Below are 10,764 nucleotides of genomic sequence, written 5' to 3'. Positions count from 1 at the left end.
ATTACTGCAACCTCGGTATAGCGACCGCGAATGGCCAACTAATTATCTTAACAAAAGTGCGCTGGTAGCATTACATATGTTGTCTAAAGGGGGACATATGGTACAATTTAAGATTCTAATGATAATCGGCATATAAAGGACAAGATAAAGCATCGTTAATTTGTAAGAAACCTCAATGAAAACGGCGCAGGGTGCTATTGTTATGAAAATGTGATAGAATCCTATAAAAATGTGGACGCACTTGGCCTACGTTCCGTTATTCGCTCTATATTCGGATCTACGGGTCAGAAAAACTTAAATTTGGTGTCAGAATGTTCACAACATCATCAACTTGTAAGAAACGGCCCAGTATTTACCTCGATTTTCTATGGTAAAGAAACAAATAGCCACATTTGGCCAAAACCTCTACATCTGTGCTCGCTCTAGTCTCATACGGTGTGTGGGGGGTGCGCCAATAGACCCACCAATAGTAAGCGTTGTTATTATTTTGACCAAAGAAATTTTTTTTCCCCCAACTTTTTTCAAGTTTGTGTCAAACCCAAGGCTGCACAAACTTGTCGTATGCCGTGACAGAACTGCGATTAAAGTAATTTTCTCGTCTTGTCTTCTAGCCATCATGGAGAGCCTGGTGCACTACAGCAATCCCTGCCATGCCCCCTCGATGCTGGGGGCTCTCAATGAGCAGCGCTTGAGAGGCCAGCTCTGTGACACGGTCCTGTTGGTGGGAGACCAAAGATACCAGGCCCACCGGAGTGTTCTGGCTTCCAGCAGTGAGTACTTTCAGTCCCTCTTCGCACGGATGGACGCGGCAGACGCCATAACCCTAACCCTCAAAGTCATACACTTGGACTTCTGTGAACCCGACGCCTTTGAGATAGTGCTGAATTACATTTATTCCTCCTCGCTCTTTGTGGACAAAGGCAGCCTGGCGGCGATCCAGGAGCTGGGCTACAGCCTAGGAATCCCCTTCCTAACCAACATTGTAGCGACCAGGCCTCACGCATCCTACAGAATCTCCCGAAAAAGGCTGTCCTTCTCAGAGGAGGATGAGAATGACGGTCAGGCGAGGAGTGTCATAGTGCGTAGAGTCTGGGGCGATGCATCTGTCCCCAGTCGCTCTAATTATCAGAGGAAAACATCTGAGAGGTTGTCGTCCCCACATTCTACTAGAGAGCAGAGTCAGTAGACTCGGCCTCCCTCAGAGCACAACTCGCATCACGAATCGGTAAAGAACCCTGAATCCACTGCCATAAAATCCGATGAAACAAGTATGGATTCTGAAAGAAAGTCTATCTATCCGTATTCCTCCATATTAAAGGGTAAGGCATCTCATGCCATGTCAGCGAGGCCACAGCTCACGTCGTCGGTGTCTTTCAGTGACGCAGACATACAGCACATTAGGTTACAATCAGGTGACCTCAAGAGGAGGAAGAGGAGCCTCTCTACCACCCGAAGGGACCCTTTCAGGGTCAGGCAGGTGAGCCAAGCCAGACAATTGACAGGAGTGGCCCACTCATAAAAAGCCTGCTCCGTAGGTCACTGTCCACGCTAGAGCTCAAGGAACTGCACAGCCGCGAACAGTCAGTTGTTAAGATGGCGGCAATGGCAACAGGGCAGGAATCATCGGAGTACAATTGCAGTCCAAAAATATCACCTCCACCGGTTCTCAGGTCCAAGTGCCACAGCAGGTACAAAGAAGAAGAAGACACTCAGGTAGGAGGGGAGGTTCACGTGAGAGCCGAGCCCAGCAGTCCTCTCGCTGACCCCGTGGAGATCATTCGATTCACGGTCGGGTATAGTTTGGCCAAAGACTTTCAATCAAATTATGACCACAGCTCCAGGCTGGACTTAAGTCCCGCTGGGAAAAGAAAGGCTAGGGCAGACAATAGAAGGTACCCGTTCAAGAAGACTAGAGGGATGAACGATCGCCTCCCTCTTGACGACATCACCATCTCAGACTCGGCACCTCAGAACGCCAGCACGGCGGACGACCGTGATGATGATGACGCTGAGAAGCTGCGGCAGAACAAGGTCTTCAGATGCTGGAGCTGCTTGAAGGTGTTCAAGTCCAGCGCGGGGCTGCACCGCCACGTCAACATGTACCACAACCCCGAGAAGTCCTACGCTTGTGACATCTGCCACAAGCGTTTCCACACCAACTTCAAAGTGTGGACCCACTGCCAAACTCAGCACGGCGTCGTGCAGAACCCGGCATCGTCCTCCAACAGCTCCGTGCTGTTTTTATGTTTTATGTTTACGTTTATTTGGATCCCCATTAGCCACAGCAGTGCTGGGGCTATTCTTCCTGGGGTCCATAACACGTAAAATACAGTTACAGACTTATACACTCACAACATTCACATGTCATACAGACAATTAAAACAACAATAAAAACTCCTAATCAAATTCATAATACAATACAACAATAAATACGCCTAATGAATTCATAATACAATACAATAATACCTACTCATAATTCATTCATAATACAATACAGCATAATATACTATTTAGCTTTTACATACATTATCTATGTTCATATCAGCCAATTATACAATTTGACAGGCCAATTATCTTTTTGCAAGCGCCGGCGTTGACCAAGAAGAGGTCGAGAACCAACTTCATATGTCCGTACTGTGGGAAGGGGTTTTTGTTCCAGTCTCAATACAGACAGCATTTAAGGACACACCAGACTGAAAAAGCTGACCAGGAGACGGAGAGAGAACGCATCCTCATTCAAAAACAGGACAAGATCGTTGAACAGAAGGAGAACACTGACGTCGAGGTTTACTCATGTAGGCTCTGCAGCGTGAAGCTGTCCTCGCTCTTTGAGCAAGGGGACCATGAGAGGGGTTGCCGACATGCCACGGTTTGCCCATATTGCGGCCTCCGCTTCTCGAGCCCGGTGGTCAAGAAGGATCACAAGGTGCACTGCAAGTACAAGAAACTGACGTGTCTGGAATGTATGCGGACCTTCAAGTCCTCCTTCAGCATATGGCGCCATCAGGTAACCATGGCTGAAATGTAACAGGTAACCAAATGACTCAACAAAACACAAGGTACATAGATGCCCACCATTTTAAACATTGATGTTAGAACATGAATGTATAGCCACAAGAAGACTTACTTCTAGGGTGGCTACGTGGCGTAGTGGGCAAGGCGCTCGCCATGAAATCTGCTGGGCTCGCCTGTTCGAGCCCAGCGCTCCACATTTGCTTTCAGTTTAGCTGGTCGTCCACAGTAATACACATTGGCCGTATTACGGGGAGGGAAACTGAAGGGTGGGGATCGGGCGTTGTGGACAGCGACTCCTACAGGTCGGTTGGTGCGCCTGCGCAGTAGAATCAGGAAGTGTCGGGGGCAGCGTGAGCCTCCCACGCGTTACTCCTCGCCACTGAGAGATCGAGCTGCGCAAGTGAAAAGATGCGACTGCTGTTACCTCGGGTACCGGAGGGGACTTGTGCTATGTATGACTTAGTCCACATTGCAGCCGGCTTGTGGGAGGCAAGAAACAGCGTTCGTGACAGGGGAGGGTTGAATTGGATGATACGAAATTGGGATGGGAGAAAATATAGAAAAAGTGGGAGAAAAAGTGGATCAAAAAAAAGAAGACTTACTTCTAGTTCATTCTCTCACAGTAGCTGTGATGATTATTGCATATAATTAAATGACAAAAGGTGACAGTTTGTAAGCATACATATACTGATGTTCAAGGATCTAAACTTATTCTTATCATTTTGTATTATTGTTTCCCCTCAACCTTCAATCAGTCCTTCTGTTCCCACTCCCTGTACTGGGGGATTGAGAAATATCCATTATGCCCGATGTATATAATGTTACAAGCGAAACATAATGCTGAAGGAGATAGCTTTGCTATCGAAATGCTGGTTAAAGGATATAAGTTCAGAATTGTAGCCATATTTCCTACTCATCGATTAATGTTGTCAAGCGGTTGAGTCCTTTCTCAGCATAGTGCTTCATCATGGGTGCCCAGCTCCATCTTAGTTATCTACAAAACTAATGTTTTTTTATGACTTATACTTTATTGAGTTTGTTTTCTTCTTTTTGCACACACAGGACATCAGGACAGTACAAAGTAATGATGACATAGCTTGTGAAACAACATGGGTCGGTCCTGAAGGACAACACACACACCTAGACCACTAACATCCAGACTACAATGACACCACCCCACATGGGGGGTAGACAGAGAAAAAAGAAAAAAAAGACTAAACCAAAAAATAAAAATAAAAAGTAATAATAATGGCAAAGAAAAAAAAATAATAATAATAATAATAAAAAATAAAGAAAAATTACAAAGAAAAAGAAACCAGCACAAAACTAAGAAGAATCGACTACATTAAACAGAAAATAACGCTACATTAATACATGATGTGATATACGACAGTGGGGGCAGCAGTATACCGACTGCTCCATTATGTACCATGGAGGCGCTCTCTCAGGGGGCAGGGCCCACTGTGTCATATGCCTGAAACTGTAAGCGTAATGAATGATATAGTAATAATTTGGGGAGACCCAGACCACCTCTGTCTACAGGCTGTTGTAGTTTACCAATACGCATCCTGGGTCTTTTACCGTTCCACAGGAATGTGTTGCATATTCTGTCAAATTGTTTGAAATACTTGCTAGGTATTGCTATCGGCAGTGACTGGAGGAGGTAGTTTACTCTGGGAATGCAGTTCATCTTAAGAACATTGACATTGCCCCATAGTGACAAGAAAAGGGGAGCCCATCTCTCCACATCCGCTGAAATGTTGCCTAGTAGTGGGTCAAAGTTGACCCTTACAATGTCATTTACTTGCCTGGGGAAAAGGATCCCTAGATACCGAATACCCTTTTCAGGCCACTGAAAGGAGCCATCTTTAAATAATGATTTGTGGCAGTAGGACGTTAGGGGAAGAGCCTCTGACTTCGACCAATTAACCTTATACCCAGAAAATCTTGAGAACGTATCTATTGTCTTGATTAGTGCAGGTACAGCATTGCCTGGGTCTGTAACAAAAAGCAAAATATCATCTGCATAAAGCATACGTTTTTGGGCCGCGCCCCCCACTGTAACTCCAGGGAAACTTGGGTCCTTACGTATAGCTGCTGCCAAGGGTTCAAGCGCTAAACAGAAAAGCAAAGGAGAAAGGGGCGAGCCTTGTCTTGTCCCGCGGCCTAGCTTGAAATATGAGGAGATTATCCCATTTGTTTGCACCGCTGCCTCCGGTTGGTTATACAACAACTTCACCCATTTTATAAAGGTCCGACCGAATCCAAACGCCTCCAGGGTTGAAAATAAGTAATCCCATTCTACGCTATCAAACGCCTTCTCAGCGTCCAGTGAGATGGCGGCAGTTGGTTCATTATCGCTACTGACTGCCCACATTACATTGATAAGGCGTCTGACGTTATCAGCCGAATTTCTTTTGCAAATAAACCCAACTTGGTCAGGATGCACCAGGGAGGATATTACCCCATCCAAACGGTTTGCAAGTATTTTGGAAAGCACTTTTACATCCTGGGAAATCAGGGAAATTGGACGATAGTTCTTGCACTCTGAGGGTTCCTTACCTTTTTTCAATATTAGAGATATTAAGGCCTGTGATAGGGTTGGGGGTAAATGGCCTCTATCCAGAGCTTCAGTATACATACTCTGCAGTAGAGGTGTCAACTCTGTTGAGAAGCATTTAAAGAACTCAGCTGTGAGACCATCAGGCCCCGGCACTTTACCGGACGACAATTTCCTAATAATCTCTGCTATTTCATCATCTGGACAGCACCTTGCTTCCTTTTTTTATCCTATTTGTTTTTTCCTGTTATTACTATACATTCATAATTTTTTATAAAGCGCTTCTCTCTTAAAATCCAATTTATTATTATTATTATTATCTGTTATTGGGGCGTCCAGATACTCACGTTAACCCGCATCTAATGTAGGGAGATCCAACCCGCTAAAAAATAAAGGAATTTCCTGCTGTGTTGCCTTGAAGAGGAAGTGTAAAGACCTAGGGCTGGGCGATATGGAAAAAAATCATATCGCGATAACGATATGATAATTTTATTTTATTTCTCGATATCGATAATTATCGAATTGTTATAAGTATAAAAAAAAAATTAAAAAAAAAAACATTTTTATTTTTATTTTTTTAACAACAGATGTATGTTTATTTTGCAGCAATTCTTTGTCATTGCCGCCATCTTTAGTGTTACATCCCCTCACACTCCAGTTCTCAGGCTGCAGCTGGTTTAAAAGCTAAAGTAAACCGGCTTCTCTGCTGGCTGTGGCTCCAGAGGAGTTGAACAGTTCTGGCTCTGCTAGTTTATTTTCGATCTTTTGGCGCTTTTTTGGTGGACAAACCACCGCACATGTGCACCGTGACTCGTGACTGGAGTCTAGCTCTGCTAGCACACATAGCCTACTGTGTACAGATGGTTTCAAAATGTATTTTAAATTAGAAAGCAAACAAAATAAATGGACAAGAGAAAAAGAAATCTGAATTTGGTCAGTATTGTCATTTGGACAAGCAAAGCCATTACTTTAAGTTGCAGGCAAGAAAGACAAGTCTGTCCACTGTCTCTGGTTTTAAAACTGCCCTGTTGCAGGTAAAAAAAAAAAATCGATTTTCTTTTTATTTCGATATTCGATATCGATTATTAAAATATATCGCGATATTTATCGTTATCGTTATATCGCCCAGCCCTATAAAGACCCATGTAGAATTCTTTAAAAGCATTGTTAATATCGCTGGCCTTAGTCACACGGGCTCCCCCCTGTATACCTGGATAGCCGAAATAGTGGATATATCTGTGTGTTTAATATCTGGCCAGCAACTTACCGGCTTTAAGTAATTCTGCCTGGCCCTAAACAATCCAAACTCGACCTTCTGAGAAAGAATACAATTATACTCATACTTTAATTGAGTTATAAGCCTTAAGGCTTAGGTTATTTGGTGATATTTTTTGTTTCAGCTGTCCCTCCGCTACCAGCAACCTTTTTTCTAAATCACCCATTTTTTTGGCGTTCTGCTTTTTCTTATATGATGCATATTGAATTACGTGACCCCTCACAAAAGCCTTCAGGGCTTCCCAAGCAAGCCCCGCGGAAGGAACATTGGTCTCTATATACATATAAATCGGATTTTTCAGCATGGCTTTAAAGTAGATACCCTGCAGTAGAGACGAGTTAAATCTCCATCTAGAGGACCTCTTTGCACGGTCAATAGGGAGCAGCCCAAGGGTCACCCTTGCATGATCTGACACTATAATGTTGCCAATTGAACAGGCCAATGTAGATGGGAGCAGGTCTTTAGAGATAAAACAAATGATCAAGCCTTGAGAATACACCGTAAACCGAAGAAAAAATGTATAGTCCCTTCCCTTAGGATTTAGCATACGCCAAGCATCCACAAGCCCCAGGGCAGAACACATTCCTCCCACTGTGGAAATTGATCTGGGGGGTCTAGCAGTGGTCGGTGTACTCCTATCCAGAACAGCATCCATAGCAATATTCATGTCCCCAGCCCATATGATTGGATAGTCACCCATATCATTTAATTTACATTCCAGGTCAGTAAAAAAACATTGGGACATCCCCATTAGGAGCATATGTATTGGCTAGAATAAATACGTTCCCCTGAATCTCAGCCAAGATAATGACCATCCTCCCTTCCTCATCTTTGAGCTCTCCGACATTTAAATTGCAGCTGTTTGTTCACTAGTATAATGACTCCCCTACTTTGACTGGTACCGGCACTACAGAACACGTGACCCACCCATCCCTTAGTTACAATACATAAACGCTTCGATTCTTCCAATGACAAATGGCATTCCTGCAAAAACATTATAACATACCTGGAGGATTTCAATTTATAAAGTACCTTGTTCCTCTTGATGACATTACCCAGACCATTTACATTCCATGTGGCGAGGCACAGCTTATTATTATTCTGAGCAGACATGACCCTGCAGAATAGTAATAATGACCGGTGATATCCTGACAGCTAAGTGAAGTATTTTTAACCATGTCGACAAACACGGGGCACTTGAAAAAAAACAACAATAAAAAACACCATGACACGCTACAAACAGAACATAGCGTGATGGGGGAAAAAAACTAAAACAAAACAAAAACACAGACAGATACGATTCAGGTCCATGACCCGTCGGTAGAGTAACCTCGTTCCCAGTTTCATCTCCTCCGTGAGATAAAGACTGGTAAAGCACTACGGCCGAAAGTGTGAATTTCCGGTGTATGTACTTCCCCTGGAAGCTGCCTCCGAACGGACCAAACTTTTCCCGAATCCTGTCGGCAAACAAGCTAGAACGTCCCGGTCACGTAGTAAATTCTTCAGGCAAAGCCGTTGCAGTGGCTTAAATGAGGAAATATTGTGCACTTCACACGTTTCTATAATTGTTTTGTCGAAACCGGAAAGCCTGTAGCCGGTACGCGTCTATACTTTCCGCAACGGAGCTCGGTTTCCGGGTTCCTCTGATTGGCCGCGACCCCCACGTGACCCGCGCTAGCACGCCCCCTTATCCACCCCTGCCGCCCTCGCTCTGTGTGTTGTGTTGCAGCGCGCACCAGAGCGGCAGAGGTCACTGCCTTCCTCAATTTATACGCATGGAAGTATTGACTACGCCGTAACGAATCATTAAAAAAATATACCGTTAACTGGAATATGTTGTGCCTTTACACATATGGCACAATATGGGTTTGTCATGACAAACCAATAAAATATCGCATCGCCGGCTTGCTCCAGCGGACACCAGAGCTCAGCGATGCCGCTCGCGGCAGCATATTCTCGCCGCTGGCTGAGCTCTGGTGTCCGCTGGAGCAAGCCAGAGACAGCCGGCGATGCGATATTTTATTTGTTTGTCATGACAAACCAATTACATAATCCAACATATGTGTAAAGGCACAACATATTCCAGTTAACGGTATCTTTTTTTAATGATTCGTTACGGCGCAATCAATACTTCCATGCATTCGGGACCTCCATGTTTTGGGGGTATTCATCAGACAAATCGGATCCGGGGATTCGGCTCCCATCAGTCGGGCAAGAACTACGGGTTTTCAGCCTCTCTCGTCTCTCCTGGAGCTTAAGGGGGAGCTTAGTATTCCTGCCTCTGAGGAGGTGGCTACAACAACTACATGCAGTCACTGTGTGTTGTTGTAGCCAGCGGGTAAATCGCGATTTTTTTATTTGTTTGTCATGACAAACCAATTACATAATCCAACATATGTGTAAAGGCACAACATATTCCAGTTAACGGTATATTTTTTTAATGATTCGTTACGGCGTAGTCAATACTTCCATGCGTATAAATTGAGGAAGGCAGGGACCTCTGCCGCTCTGGTGCGCGCTGCAACACAACACACAGCAGAGCGGCAGCGGTGGATAAGGGGGCGTGCTAGTGCGGGTCACGTGGGGGTCGCGGCCAATCAGAGGAACCCGGAAACCGAGCTCCGTTGCGGAAAGTATAGACGCAGCCGGCACTTCCTGTACTTCCGTGTTCACACTTTAAGAGGCATAGCTTTACCAGCCTATCGGTAGAGTGGTTTGCTCTGAGCACCGCCCACTCGGGGCATTGTTTTGGCAAAAGTTTGAGCACGTTTGTCATAAAATGACATCATTTATTCTCAATGAATTAGAGAGTCCAGCTCATTAACGCTAAAGGAATGTTAAAGGAAAGCTGGTAGGCTAGTAAAGGAAAAAAGAGGGGGGGGGGGAATAAAAAAGTATCTGCCCCCGCTCGGCTCATCCATAACGAGCGAATAATAACAAGTCATACCGTAAATGCCATACAGTACGTGGGGGAGAAATAGCAAGTAACAAAGTGACTGCGTTATTCAATAGTCATGTAGGCTAGTCCTCAGCTAGCTCACAGCCTATACACCTTACTATCATAAAAAACCTAAACATACTGTAAAAAGCACCTAAACATAGTGTAAAAGCACTTAAACATACTCAAAAACAAACAGCTATGCTTTGGAGTGGAAGTGTGGCCCCATTACTTTTCCAGGAGAACAGCATGGATTGTGCTGAGAAAAAAACTCTACCACAGAGGACATAGGGAGTGACCACAATTCTGAACTTACTCTTTAATCAAATTGGCATCAGAGTTACTTGTGTGCAACCTCTTCTTCTTTTTGTAGTAATTATTGGACATTGTTGTCTGGCACCTCGACACCAGTGTTTGTATGGGTTTGATATCCACCTTTGAAAGTTGAAACATTATCAACAGCAGCAGTTCATCAACCTTACAATGGAGACCAAGGACGAGTTTCAAAGGGAGGGTGAACAAAGTTAGCAGGATCTGAACACAGTGCTGTTCTCCTTCATACTTTAGGCTCCTCTTGAACATGACGGTCATGAATGTTACAGCCGATGTGTTGCCAACAGCAGTACGATGATCATATCCAGGGGCGGACCTAGCCTATTTGGCGCCCTAGGCGAGATTCACCACTGCGAGATTCACCATGGCTTTTTTCTTCATAGTTCTCTAACATTAGTCTTTCTTTCCTCAACGTTCAATTCTATAAACACTTGACCGATACCCATCAATGCACAGCGCTCTAGCATGTTCTGACTGTGAACACCTAAAGCTGAGGCTCAGACCGACCGACCGTTTTAGATTTTTGGCTCATTTTCCCTTATGTTAGAATTTTTTTAATGTAAAAATAATGGTTGCAGATATAGAGGGGGGCGCCAAAACTGCACAGAAAAAAAAATAAAAAAATTTGGCGCCCCCCTCTGG

The 10,764-nt window shown here is 44.4% G+C and overlaps 1 pseudogene across 1 annotated transcript; it reads left to right on the top strand.

Moving 5' to 3' along the window:
- The first annotated feature begins 616 nt into the window (after positions 1 to 616).
- On the top strand, positions 617 to 3,028 carry LOC311233404 (zinc finger and BTB domain-containing protein 21-like; annotated as a pseudogene). The gene is made up of 2 exons: positions 617 to 2,321; positions 2,566 to 3,028. The product of its transcript is annotated as a zinc finger and BTB domain-containing protein 21-like (transcript).
- Positions 3,029 to 10,764: the final 7,736 nt, after the last annotated feature.

The sequence above is a fragment of the Notolepis coatsorum genome (genome assembly GCF_963971535.1).
Source record: "Notolepis coatsorum genome assembly, chromosome: 8".
Taxonomy (NCBI): domain Eukaryota; kingdom Metazoa; phylum Chordata; class Actinopteri; order Aulopiformes; family Paralepididae; genus Notolepis; species Notolepis coatsorum.
Note: the sequence above shows the minus strand (reverse complement) of the source record. Positions and strands in the feature narration are given on the sequence as shown.